The sequence below is a fragment of the Oncorhynchus nerka genome, linkage group LG25 (genome assembly GCF_034236695.1).
Source record: "Oncorhynchus nerka isolate Pitt River linkage group LG25, Oner_Uvic_2.0, whole genome shotgun sequence".
NCBI lineage: Eukaryota > Metazoa > Chordata > Actinopteri > Salmoniformes > Salmonidae > Oncorhynchus > Oncorhynchus nerka.
Genome location: NC_088420.1, coordinates 36,470,669 through 36,485,505, shown reverse-complemented (window position 1 = coordinate 36,485,505; position 14,837 = coordinate 36,470,669). Strand labels below are relative to the sequence as shown.

Here is a 14,837-nt window from a genome sequence, read left to right as displayed (position 1 = left end):
GATGAATAGTGATGGAACACATTTTACAGGTTTAAATAGCTATCATACATCATCCAGAAGAACGCTTTAATCCATGCCAAAAAGTAAAGGAAGGTAAGGAGGTAAAGAAACCCAACACCCACTCCATTCTTAGTAGTGTACAGTGACTATTTGATCCTGTGCCTGAGGAAAGGATGTAGTTCCTGTGCTAATGTGCCTCCTAATAAATCCTATACATCATCCTGACAAAGCTCTTTGGTCGGATCCAATGACCTATAACAGCTTTAGGGGAATTTTCAGTATAACGGGACTTGGTTAGGGGACATTTCAACGGTGACTCTTTTTTGGAGACCATTTATCATGCAAACATCAGATAAAAAATAGCTGCAATCCACAAACTAACTTCCTCCGAAAACCTTAATGCATTCAATCAATACAGGGTGAGGTTCCAAAGGGATGATATTACAACAGAATTCCTTCAGTTTAGCTTTTATAGGAAAACCTACTCAGGGCTGGAAACCAGAGGGAAAGTATCAGGTCCCAGCCCTGTGGTCCTTGTGCTCTCTGGCAGAGGTGAGACTGTTATATGATGACAGAGCTGTTATCTGTAGCCCAGTGCTGTAGCGGTAAGACAATACTACAGTCTATGATAATAGACATGTGGTGTTGTTATTAGAGGCTCATTTCATGTTTACTGTAGCGATTTAATCTTCCGTTATGCCTAAATGTGAGAGCCCTCAGGTCAGTGCAGAAAATCGTGTGTGTGTGTGTGTGTAATCCTACGCACCTGAGAGAGGGTTAGGCCGACTGACTGTAACAGGACACGTAAACCTAAACACTAAACATCCTGAGAGCTACACTGATAGGATTAATAGCCTGTGACAGAAAGGACTGACAGGTCTGAGTGCTGCATTTACATCAGCCCAATGGCCTGAGGAGACAGCAATACTTCTTCAACACTCATTACACTTACTCCTGCTAGGGGATGGGCAACTCCCATCCTGGACAGCTAAAGGGTGTTTCAGGCTTTTGTAGGACATTATTAGCTGAATGGTGATAAGCAGGTCATGGACCTGAGGGAATTGACTTTCTGCCATATTGCTTTCTGTGAAGGGGAGTGAATAAGGGGAAATAGAAGTAGACATAACCATATACAAGAATTGCAATAGCTGCTGGGTTTTTCATGCTCAACAGTTTCCCATGTGTATCAAGAATAGTCCACCACCCAAAGAACATCCAGCTAACTTCACATAACTGTGAGAACCATTGGAGTCAACATGAGCCACATCGACAGCTTGCAGTCCATGCCCTGACAAATTGAGGCTGTTCTGGGGGTAAAAGGGAGTGCAACACAATATTAGGAAGGTGTTCCTAATGTTTTGAACACTCAGTGTATAAAGAGAGATAAAGAGGACAGACAGGAAGGAATGATAGCCAGCAGGGCTGTTCTGTGCCACTTGGATGCTGTAGACTCTGAGCACACACACACTCATGTTCATGCATACACACACACACACACACACACACACACACACACACACACACACACACACACACACACACACAGCATGACAGAAGACTGACTCAGAGATAATAGAACAGTTCATAACATTTTATATTATAATAATTCCAGGTCACCATTGATACAAGTCAGTATTCAACATAAATCCATGTTGGTCCTGTGGGGCTCAGTTGGTAGAGCATGGTGCTTGCAATGCCAGGGTTGTGGTTTTGATTCCCATGGTGGACCAGCACAGAAATCAAACATGCAAAATGTATGCACTCACTACTGTAAGTCACTCTAGGTAAAAGTGTCTACTAAAATGTAAAGTAAAATATAATGTCTGAGGAAGTCGGGAGGTAATGCGGAAAGCAGCCACTAGGGCAAAGGTGAGCGCTGTTACCTTCAAGTTGCTAGGGCAATGTGCATGGGCATAAACATCTGGCCTCTAAGCAGTGGCGGTCCTAGCTTGTACGGCTCCCTGAGCGAACCCCCCTTCAGCGCACAACACAAATAAATAATCACAACATTTAAAAATATATAAATATAAAAATACATACAAAAATAAGACTCGTAAATATCAAAAAGAAGTAACAAAGACAAATAGAAACAAATTGTAGTATATAAATACAAATAAAAAATAGAATATAATTATTACACTATTGCTAACAAAAAACACAAATAAAACTAAATTGCACAAATCCTATATCATACAAATGCACAAATAGAATAACACACTTATAAAGACGAGATTCTGATTATTACACTATTGCACTTCAAACAAGAAACACACAAACTAAATTGCATAACTAATTGCATTACTAATTGCATTAGAACTGTACAAAGTTAGAGGTGCGCTATTTGATAGATTCCCCCGCTCCCCCAACCTTGGTCTTCCAGTGGAGAGATCTGAGGTCAACCTACCCCAGCCGCCCTCCCCATCTCGTACTTCTGAGTGACCTACTTCTGAGACCTTCCAGGCAGTATCCTTCCTAGCTCACAAACTAGAATCAGGTCCACCACTCCGACAGGGTTAATTGACCCACAGTCCCACACAGTGACATGATATCATTGACGTGACGGGCAAATGAGCGATAGAAAAACGATCGTGCAAATACAGTGGGTCAAAAAAGTATTTAGTCAGCCACCAATTGTGCAAGTTCTCCCACTTAAAAAGATGAGAGAGACCTGTAATTTTCATCATAGGTACACTTCAACTATGACAGACAAAATGAGAAAAATAAATCCAGAAAATCACATTGTAGGATTTTTTATGAATTTATTTGCAAATTATGGTGGAAAATAAGTATTTGGCCAATAACAAAAGTTTATCTCAATACTTTGTTATATACCCTTTGTTGGCAATGACAGAGGTCAAACGTTTTCTGTAAGTCTTCACAAGATTTTCACACACCTTTGCTGGTATTTTGGCCCATTCCTCCATGCAGATCTCCTCTAGAGGAGTGATGTTTTGGGGCTGTTGCTGGGCAACATGGACTTTCAAATCCCTCCAAAGATTTTCAGTAACACACTACGCCGCCAGGGACTCAAATCCTGCAGTGGCAGATGTGTCCCCCTGCTTAAGCCAGTACATGTCCAGGCCCGTCTGAAGTTTGCTAGAGAGCATTTGGATGATCCAGGAGAAGATTGGGAGAATGTCATATGGTTAGATGAAACCAAAATAGAACTTTTTGGTAAAAACTACCAGCAACAGTGTGTGAAAACCTTGTGAAGACTTACAGAAAACATTTGACCTCTGTCATTGCCAACAAAGGGTATATAACAAAAACATCACTGCTCTAGAGGATTGAGATAAACTTTTGTTATTGTCCAAATACTTATTTTCCACCATCATTTGCAAATAAATTCATTAAAAATCCTACAATGTGATTTTCTGGATTTTTTTTCTCATTTTGTCTGTCATAGTTGAAGTGTACCTATGATGAAAATTACAGGTCTCTCTCATCTTTTTAAGTGGGACAACTTGCACATTTGGTGGCTGACTAAATACTTTTTTGCCCCACTGTATCACCATTCTGAATATTTTTTATTTGTGGTTGTTCTTTCTTTATATTTTTTATTTTATTTTATTGTATTTTTGTTATTATTGTTTTTTCTTTGTTTTGTTTTTGTGCGGGCATGCCATGCCGCCCCCGGCAAGATGCCACCCTGGGCGGCTGCCCATGTCGCCTATGCCTAAATCCGCCACTGTGTAACGACTCTCCTCTTCTTCTGACGAGGAGTAAGAGAGGTCGGACCAATGTGCTGCGTGGTAAATTTCCATTTTAATATATAAAACTGAACACTACACAAATACAAAATAACAAAGTGAAAGAACAAACGAAAATCGAAACAGTCCCGTATGGTACAAACACAGACACAGGAAACATTCACCCACAACTCAAAAGTGAAACCAGGCTACCTAAGTATGGTTCTCAATCAGGGACAACGATTGACAGCTGCCTCTGATTGAGAACCATACCAGGCCAAACACAGAAATCCCAAAACATAGAAAAAGGAACATAGACAACCCACCCAACTCACGCCCTGACCATACTAAAACAAAGACATAACAACAGAACTAAGGTCAGAACGTGACACATTGCTTCTAAGCAGTGGCGGTGCCAAAGGTTGTATGTTCGAATCCAGAAATAGAAAGTTGTTTTTGAGATTTTTGTTTTAAGCCTATGCGCAACCTTAACCCTTACCTTAACCATTCAAAGTTATCCCTAACCATAAACATGTGGAGTTAATGCCTAAACCTAACCTTAAACACTTTGAAATGTGACGCTTGGGAAACATAGATGAGCATCTAATTCTGTTGTGAGCCTGTGAACGCTAGTTGAATAATTCATAGTGAAAGTCAGTTTCCTTGGTTATGTGTGTTAGTCTTTTGTGTTTGGTAACAGTTTGAATAATATGGCAGGCACACACACACACAACACACATACACATAAACCATCTCATCTAAGGTACCTCTCTCTGTTTGCATAAAGGAATATAAAAGCATAACCATATAAGGACATGCTATTACCACCAGTCAGATAACTTCCAACTGCAGAGGTGATTCTAGGTATTTAACCTCCTGACAAAAAAACAAAATACTCATAACAGATTACAATTCCGTTGGCTCAACATTCCAAAATCCTGATATGCTATTGATAAAATGTCTGTGCAGATTCTATAATTATTACACAAACATGCACGCACACGCACACCTTCCACCCCTGGCCAGGAGAGTTCTGCGAGAGTGGGAATGCTTTCAGCCCAGTCCAGGAAAACGTTCAGCCATAAAACCCATGACGCTGTCACACAGCTCAGGAATGGTGCTGAGGGCCATTCTAAACACAGCAGAATATTGATGGGTACTGGAGCCTGTCCACCACTGCTGGATATACTGTAGCATTGATGTTTCATTTCAGAAAAGCAGGTGTGAAATGGCCTCTTCATTGCTATCAATTTTACCTCTTCTAAAAGCTCAATATTTTCAAACACAAATGTCTGTATCAGAATCAACCTCCAGTCCTTTTCTTGTACCCTGTCCCTGCCACTGTGTGTCTGTGCTTGCGTGTTGTATGTCTATGCCTGTGCATACACTTATCAGTCTTAAGCATGTCTGACAAGGCATAGTCAATAAGGCAATGATTGGCTGATGTTTAAAGAGTCCAATCACAGGAGGTTTTTCTCTGTTGTCTTTCTGAGGCGAAACGGCAGAGAATTTGCCAGCATTTACGTAGGTCTCCTCTGACTGACACTACTGGACTACTGCCAGGCAGAGGAGAGCAATCACCATCCTCATACCTCTATTTCTCTTTCTCTTTCTTGATCTTTCTCTCTCTGTCTCTTTCTCTCTCTCTCTTTCTCTCTCTCTCTTTCTCTCTCTCTCTCTCTCTCTTTCTCTCTTGATCTTTCTCTCTCTGTCTCTTTCTCTCGATCTTTCTGTCTCTGTCTTTCTCTCTTGATCTTTCTCTCCCTCTTTCTCTCTTGATCTCTCTCTTTCTCTCTTGATCTTACTGTCGCTGTCTCTTTCTCTCTTGATCTTTCTGTCTCTTTCTCTCTTGATCTTTCACTCTCTTTCTCTTTATCTTTCTGTCGCTGTCTCTTTCTTTCTTGATCTTTCTCTCTCTCTCTTTCTCCCTGTTTATCTCTCCCTCTCTTTCCTTCATTCTCTCTCTTTATTGCTCTCTCTCTCTGCCTACCCTGTGTCCTGGTAGGGTCTGTAGAGCTGAAGTACAGCTGTATAGCTGGGAGCAGGCTCGCCTGGGATGGCTAGAATAACGAGGTAGCAGGTTATGACTGTGTCTTTATCCTGCCCTGCCTGTTACACTGACCACAGGGTGTCAGAGAGTTTCCAAACAGCCACTGTGTGTGTGTGTGTGTGTGTGTGTGTGTGTGTGTGTGTGTGTGTGTGTGTGTGTGTGTGTGTGTGTGTGTGTGTGTGTGTGTGTGTGTGTGTGTGTGCGTGCGTGCGTGTGTGTAACATTATGAAAACTTTTACCAAACACACACACATACGTAACCAAAGAAGAACAATTAATCATTATACTTATAAAATGTTATGAACTATTATATTATTCCATTCTCAATCTTCTGCCATGCTTCCTCCTCTAAGCAAAAACTTCAGCTCTACTTCAGATTTTGACAGAAGGGTATTAAGACACTGAGTCAACATAGTGACCAGACAGTACCACACCCACCCACACACACAAACACACAGACCAGACAGACACACCAAACCTCCGAACACAGACTATTAGCACTGAGGTGAGAGAAAAAGTGTGTAGCGAGGAGGATAGTTTACTACTGTCAGAAGACTGTCAGAATGTCCTCATACCAAACTCCTCTTAAACATTCTGTCTACGACTCTCTGAAATACTCCACATACCGCAGGGGGCTAAATATGTTCATCGATATTGTATGCAATATTTATGGTCTGTGAGAGATAAAGACAACACTATATCATAAAGAGAAATATGTATACCATATGAGGCGTATCCAATGTTCAACTCCTGGCTCATGGTAGCCTAGTTTTATGAGAACTATCCAGCTGTTCTATTTCTAGCTAGATTCTACAAATCAAATTCTACAAGCTTTGTAGAATTTGGAACACACCACTAGCTTCGGAACACACCACTTGTTAGTAAACCAATCTAAACAATGTCAATAAACTGTTTGTGTGCTTTTCTTGTAGGCCTACTGTTTTGTGAGAAATAGTTAGAGGTGCTCTTGCCTGGAAACCCGATGTTGAATTGCAATGAATTCTATGTAGGGCAGAAATGAGCTTTTGAATCAGGAAAGTTTCCTCTCGTGACCTCTAAATGCCAGAATGTGGAATTCAATTATATGTTAATTTACTTTACTCTGTTTGGCGGTAGGAATGTGTGTCAGTATATCCACAGGAAAGTATAATTACATATTTTCAAAGTGCTTGTAGTGCATTCAGATTCCTATCACCTGAAGCATGTGCAGATCCATGTAAACATGCTTAAGACCTAGGCAAGTATGTATGCGGTCACCTGCATGTTTTTTCATCTTGTGTGCATGCTTCAGGGAAATACATCTGAATGCATTACCCAGCGCTTTGAAAAGTTGATGTAATTATGCTTTCCTGTGGATATATTGTCTCACTTTCCCACTGCCAAAAGGACCAACCCCACAGACACCCTGTAAAGTACTGAACATTTAAATATGATTTGATTCAACATTCTGGATTTGTAGAGGTCGTGAGAGAAAACGCTCCTGTCTGTTCGTGTTTCTAGACAAGAAGTGCTTTAGCTGTGCCATTAGTCATAATTCAATATGCAGCAGTTAAGAGCTGTTGGCAAACTGATGAGACTATGAAGACATCAAAACATTCTGCTTACAAAACAAAATGGCCTAAAATACCAACACCCAATGAAATATGTACCTAACAACACGTGCATTTGGCTATTCATCGTAAACTTTTCTATCCAGATTAAGTATCTGCATTATGCATGGGCAAGTTCTACACGAATTGTCACATACATGAAGCGATGACTTATTTGTTAATCGAGCCTAATAAATTAAATTAAATAATCCATAATTCTTTATCAATTTACCTGTTCTCAACGTTGTGTTGTCTCTCCTGGAGCGGGATTCCTCCCGTGCGTAATGATGACAGGAGCAGACGAGCCAGGAGCGCTGTTAAGTACTCACACACAACTCAGCAACAACTTTCTCTAAACCTTTCATTGACGCGCACTGCTCTCTCCAAACAATACAACAGTCAAAGGGCTAGCTGGGTTATATCACAGCAGCAATAAAAGTCGCACAAACTACATTGCCCCGATATTTCCCCGCCCTTCCTTTTTATTAAACTCTGAGCGGTTTGACGCACGCTCGGTAGTCTCCGCCACAGCGATGAACTCTCTGTGCACTCCAATTGCGCATGCTGGATGGATAGAGGGATGAGTTGGATGTGCTGCGTTTTGCCTCAAGGGTGGTGGGGATGGCAAACCCACACCCAATAAAAAAAATGCTTACGTTATAGATAACAATATAACATCTGCTGTATAACCTCCAAAACACATTGATTTGAATATATTTAAACTAGGGCTCTATTCAATCAAATCCGTTTTAGCCAACATACACATAACGGTTGTTTTGGCAGTGTTGGAGGTGGAACTGTGTTAGAGCTGTCAAATCCACAAGTAGCTCCTGGCATTATACCTAAAGTTGACATTGCCACTGGCTGCATGAAGAGAAAACCTATGCAGCCTTGTTCAGACACATGAATGTGAGAGATATTCTACACCTGATTAGACTGAAAGAAATCCTAATTATTTCATTACATTATTTTTTAATTTGGAGCATCATTATTAGCCTAAACTTTCTCATTCAGAACTTCTAACGCCTGTGGAGTGGGTGTGGCTTGACCGATTTGACAGCTCCAATGCAATTCCACCTCTGACACAACTGACATTTTCAGATATGTGGGTGTCAGCTATCGCTCTTTAACTTTTGATCTGACTGAATCTAAGCCCCACTGTTTTAAACCTACACTCAAACAAATGCTGGGTTAAAAGCAACCCAGCTCTGGGTAAATAGTGTACAGAACCAACCAGGACTTTGAGGTAACTGAGTAAATGTCAATCTGTATCCCTCCATTTAGTATGATACAGTATGTTAATTCGCATGGATGTCCATTGTGATATGTTACGCATTACAATTCATATGATATGCTACGAATTGCAATTTGTACAATATGTTATGAATTTGCAATATATATGATATGTTATGAATTCCAATTTGTTGTGGCTAATATTAGCTATGTGGATAGCGCTAATGTAACCTATGTGGCTAATGTTAGCTAGGCTAGGGGTTAGGGGTTAAGGATAGAGTTAGGAGTTAGGTCAAAGGGTTAAAATAAGGCAAATACACGTTTGTAGCTTTAATGAGCCTTACAAAATAGTATGATTTACTCAAGTGCCTTTGCATATCCCAATGTTGGGAGAGTTACCACTTTGTTATAATATTTCAATAATAATATTACTACTTCCTGATAGTTATTTTGGCCAGGTGTGAGAGTAAATGTCATTCCTGTTCATGTTAAATTTGTACACTGCCAAGTTCACTTTTCATTCAACATTTTTGCACATTATATATGGGACTCATTTCAGGAAACTAGGCGTATGTCGAGCGTCACTACTTCACAGGAGAGGCATTTGAATGTCATTTTATATTTATTTATCAAAATGCGTTTTTTGGGATTAAATTCCTTCGGGAACGGGAACTTGCATGTTAATAACAAACCTGTATGCCATCTGTAAATATTAATACAATTGTTAAATTATGAGCCTAGTTGGTTTAGTGACAAAAAATGCCAGGAGCCTTCACGCTAGCCATGATTGGCTGAGATGATGGATGAGTTCGGATTGGGCTGCCATGTAGCAGGATTCTGTCTATAACATAGACTCCGTGTGTGTGTACGTAATCCTTTCTAACGCATATTTTTTTTCAAGATATCACAAAGAACTGCAAAAGTGTTGCTAAAGCTCTCAAATTTCTGGAGGACCGAGTTTTGAAATCAGTAGAATGCCTGGTGGAAGTAGAGTATGATAGCTAACAGGCGCTTGATTGCAAATGCGGAGGGAGTCGAAAAGAGAACTGTTGTTTAAAACACGTCTTCGGATGATATCTTCAAACTAAGGGCAACCATGGCAACCATGACAGAGAGGGAGAAGTGTTTAACAATGTGTATAGATAAGAGAGTCTGGCTAACTACATTTTCAGATATTATTTCTAATTTGGTCAGAAAGTTGTTTCCATTGCAAGTTAGTGTACTGTTAGTTAGCTAGCTAATGTTAGCTGGCAGTCTCGCTAGCTAACGTTACATGTATGATCTGTGTAGTAATATTATTCGTATCTCAGAGCCATTTGCATTGCTAGTTATAGCCTAATGTTAGCTAGCTAATATTGAACCTAGTTGATGGTTAGCTTTAGCTAGCTGAAGATTCATGCATGGTAGTACCATTATGAGCTGGGATTATGGTTCATTGCTTAGCTACCTAGCTAGCTAGATGTCTAAACAAAAGACTCCACTATGCAAGTAACCATTTCACTGTACCATTTACACCTTCTGTATCCTGTGCATATGACATATAAACATTGATTTTATTTTATATTTGTGTTTATTAGAGACAGTAATGTGAAGAACAGCATGACCTGCAAAGAAGTCCAATTAGGATATAACGTTAGGCCAACGAGACAGTGTCCAAGTTCTACAATTCTCCGGTAAAATGCCATGCTTTTATTTAGTCAGAAATAGTTAGAAATGAATAAAAAATATTGTTTAGAAAGTTGCTTTTAGTTCCCTGGTTTGCTAGATTTAAATATATACAGATGTAAACGGATGGGTTTATTGGTGTTAAAATACTACACCAGTTATGCTATTTTGGACCACCAGGCTGCTGATGTCATGCAGTCTGTCATTTTTGAGTATGTACTTTTTCACAAGGACAATGACGAGTTTGATGTCAGACGTCAATAGAATGTTCATGATGTCACTGCTACAACTGTATGAGACATGTCGATAGAGGTAGCATAAACCAGCCTTTAGTCTTGAAATCTTTGGTTGTTTAGTACACTACCGTACTCACTGTTTAGCACATGGTGGAACATGTGAATACTTAAAGAGATGGGTGAGACTAAGGCATAAGAGGGTTTGAACGATGCTGAATGGGTGTAGACAAAGAGGAGCTCTCCAGTATGTGAACTAAAACATTCAAGGGACATTTTCTCAATAGTGGGGTCAGAAGTTTCAAATTTCAATTGAACTTTCAAAGCAGAATTACTTTCCCATTGTTCCTCAACTGTAGTGTATGATATACCATTTTGTAGCTCTGAGTCTCTACTTTTATCCAAATGTAAAAAACACCATTTCAAATGTTGCTACATAAGACCAAATCGAGCCGGTCGGTCACATATTTGAATATAAAATTCATAACAAATGAATAATATAACAAGAAAGTGGTAGCTCTCCCAACATTAGGCCATGCATAGGCACTTGAGAAAGTCATACTCTTACAAAAGCCTCATTAAAGCTAAAGTGTCTTTAATCAACCTTAACATGTGATGACAACCTTAACATGTGTCGCTCCATTACCCCTTTCCTTTGGGAGAGCGTGCCCCCACACTTCTCTAGCCTATACAATTCGATCATGTATACACGCCTCTCTGACAGCCTTATGAGCATCAGCCCACTTCCGACACCAATGTAGCAAGTTCAGGGGGGATGTAGCCTTGACTGGGCCTCGAACCCAATGACTGACAAATCAACACCTTAACCGTTAAGCCAAGAGGTCTGTACCTCTTGACGAGGTCGCTAGTTGGGTTAAGGTTGCTACAATATTGTATGACACTTGTGTAAAACTGACCTACAGCAAGCGTCCAGAACTCTGCATGAGCCACAAACGGACCCACCTCAGCCTGAAGCTTCCTCTACCTTAGTCCACCAACTCTCCAATACGGGACAAGACCTACATGCACAACAGCAGCAGGACTCACCAGTTGGAGAACCAAAGGTCAGAACCCACCTCATTGGCAGATGAAACATCCCAGGCCAGCAGAGAAGGCACTCTGGGATGAATTCCACAGACTTTTGTCTACTCTGCCGACAGATCTACCACCCTGCCTCAAAGTCAATCTTCTATCAGGTCATTGTGCCTCAGTCCTTGCTGGAAGATGTACTCCAACTCTTGTAATCCTTTGGCAGGCCATCTGTCAGCTGACAAGGTCTTGCAACGTGCTTACCAAGTCTACTACTGGCCTTTCGTGTCGCATGACATATGAGAAAGGTGTAAGCAATGCATCTCATGTGACACCAGGAGAGTCTAACAATTAGGCCAACCAGAAGTTCTGAAACAGACTGACATAAAAAACAGTTGATAACCCTGCTACCTGGGTAAGATCGTTAGCTACCACCACACTCCTCCAGAGAGGTGACAACATTATCTCTCAACAATACATCACAGTATTACATTCGAAATATATGGAATGACGTTCAAAAATATTTCAGTATAGAGCAAAAAGTCCATACAATTTGTCAAGTCAAAATCAAGAATAGCTCATACATTTATATTCTCAAAACAACAACTGGGGAGAATCTAAAGCCCTGCGCCAAACTTGGCACCTCCATTCTCTCTGGGTATGAACACAGACGGAAGAGGAAGCGAGACACCTCACTGTTTTTTAAAATGTATTTTTTGGGTTAATTGAAAGTGAATGATCTAAGTAGACCAGATGCAGCTGCTATTGCATTGGTGTCTATAGGATACACACCCAGTTAACATGACCGATTAGCCTAACCAACAGAAGCAAGGTGAATGGTAGCCCTACTGCCTCCAGATGGCGCTATTGTTCCTTAAGTCGTTGGTCATTGTGGAGTCGTGCTGTAATGTGTGCCCTCCGCTGGCTGGTTCGTACATAAAACATACTCCGTTCAGACTGCAAAGGCCTTGGTTTCCTCCATAACTTTATTTAATGATGAGAAAGCGGAATAAAACTGAGGAAACATGCGTAATGTTTTAATAAAACACGATTTTCCACCACCATGCTAGAGTGGCTAATGCTACTTGCTTATTTTGCACACCAGCTTCAGCCAGGGGTAAACAACAGACTGCTGCAACCTGATTGGCTGAACACGGTGTACAACATCAGGAAGTACCGTTAGCCACTCTACTGTAGCATGGCGGTGGAAAATTGGGTTTTATTAAGATAGATCGCATACATCCCCTGTTTTTTTTAGGCAGGCTGGCCTTCAAATCGAGTTAAGGAGGAAAACGACGGCTTTGCACCCTGAATGGAGGATATTTTATACTTAAGCAGTCGCCCGGGAAAGGAGTGTAGGTATTTTTTATGTTATTTTGTCCCACCCTTCAGCTTCCCTCAACCACTCCCATCTATCTCTGAACACCATTCGGTTTTGATTAGCCATATATTTTTCAACTGTACTGTGATGCTTCACAAAATCCTGAACCTTTCTGTTCGCATAGTTCTGCAGATTGCAAATTAAAGATAACATGTTTTGCTTAGAGTATTATTATATTATTGATCGATTGACTATGACTTTTCAAATCACCCAGCAGTGCTATTTGCAGAGCGAGCTACAGGTAAATATTGAAAATAAATTCTTCAGCCATTCCTGAACCCGCGAACAAAAACATATAGGATTGGAGTGTATTACTGGCTGGGCACATTAAAGCAGGATGCCAAGATGACCAACGACGCAAGGGATAATATCGCCATCTGGCGGCAGTAGGGCTATCTGAGCGGCGCTGTGCATATCTCCAGAGGTACTTGACAACAACCTACAAGGAAAAAGAAAGCAGGGAAGACCTTAATCCAACTAGAGACACTCCACTCTACATCAATGGAGTAAAGTGGGGTTCTCCTGGCAAGAGACAAAAGCCCTCGTACAGAAGAGAGCAAAGTGGAGAGCCATGGTCAACGCCCTAGTATGCAGCTAAGTGGGGCAAGAGAATTGAATAAAGTGTCATAATTTGAAAATGACTTTGATGATTATATGACTATTACTGGGATAATTATACAGCATAATAGCAAACGTAGTTATACATTCGGCAACAACTTAATTGAATGGAATGTTAACACTAAGCTAGGCTGGCGCCAAGCTGCATCGTCACATCCTCTCTAGCATGTTCCTCTGCCCCCTACTGTTTCTTATTCTACAGGGTGTATTCCTGCAGTCTTCCTCAGAGGTGCAGGTTAGAGATTACAGCTGTGTTAGGGAGGAGATCCTCAGCGGCCTGTCTTTGGCCTGCCTGTCTTCCTGGTTTACTGGGTTCCCTAGAGGAGCCGTAACTTGATGTATCAGACACACACGGTAGATATTTTGGCAGGCATCAGCACGTGGGGTGCAGACAATCACACACAGATGCCTCCTTAGGGTCTCACAGAAATATAGGTCAATATTGGTCAATATAGACTCACAAACACACACACATACACACATAATATATACTTTGGCAGGCTTTTGGTAGGTGTGGCAAGGTTAAATAGAACTCTGATTTTCCCATGCGAAGAATAGTTAGTTTTGTAGTGAGGTGTGTGTGTGTGTTCTTTGGCAGGTGTTTAAGAGTCAGAGACAGGTGTGGTGGGTTAGAGCTATGTCCTCCCCTCACTGGTTCTGAGATTTATGACAGGGTGTGTGTGTGTGTTATGGGTGGGTGTGTGCCCTTCCTCATGTCAACTCATCGCTCATCAACATGGTCCCCTCGAGTATGGGTGTGCGTATGTGTGTGTCTTTGGTGTCATCAATGCCACTCACCCATGACAGTGCTGAAACACACACACTCGCATTTCAACCTAACCTCACCCAAATGCTTCATAGATTTAGAATGAGAGAAAAGATCATAGTGGGGATATCATTTCAACATGAGCCCACTGAATCAACATTGTTCCACGTCCTTTCAACCCCCCAAAAAATCTATGTGATGATGTTGAATCAACGTGGAAAACTGATTGGATTTTCAAAAAGTCCGTCTTTTTTTTCACCCAAATTGTACCCTACATCCAACCATAAATCCAATCATAATTTTATTGATTTCATGTTGAATTGACGTTCGTTGACAACTCAACCACATTTATATCAAAACTGCACTTTGAACTGACGCCTTTGCCCAGTGGGAAGTCATTGTGTAAACAAATCCTAAAACACTTGCTGCCTAATCTCTTTTAAATAACATAATCTAACTAGAGGAGTGGTTCCCAAAAGTGTTATAGTCCCGTACCCCTTCAAACATTCAACCTCCAACTGTGCACCCCCTCAAGCACCAGGGTCTGCACACTCTCAAATGTTGTTTTTTTGCCATCATTGTAA

The 14,837-nt window shown here is 40.9% G+C and overlaps 1 protein-coding gene across 1 annotated transcript in view; it reads right to left on the bottom strand.

Annotated features, from left to right (window-relative positions):
* The window catches only part of LOC115109459 (semaphorin-3D-like), a 77,611-nt gene extending 69,756 nt beyond the window's left edge, over nucleotides 1–7,855 (bottom strand). Inside the window, exon 1 of the mRNA XM_029634363.2 lies at nucleotides 7,561–7,855. The gene's annotated coding sequence lies outside the window, so the exon portion shown is untranslated. The remainder of the gene's footprint in view (nucleotides 1–7,560) is intronic.
* Between the last annotated feature and the right edge of the window lie 6,982 nt (nucleotides 7,856–14,837).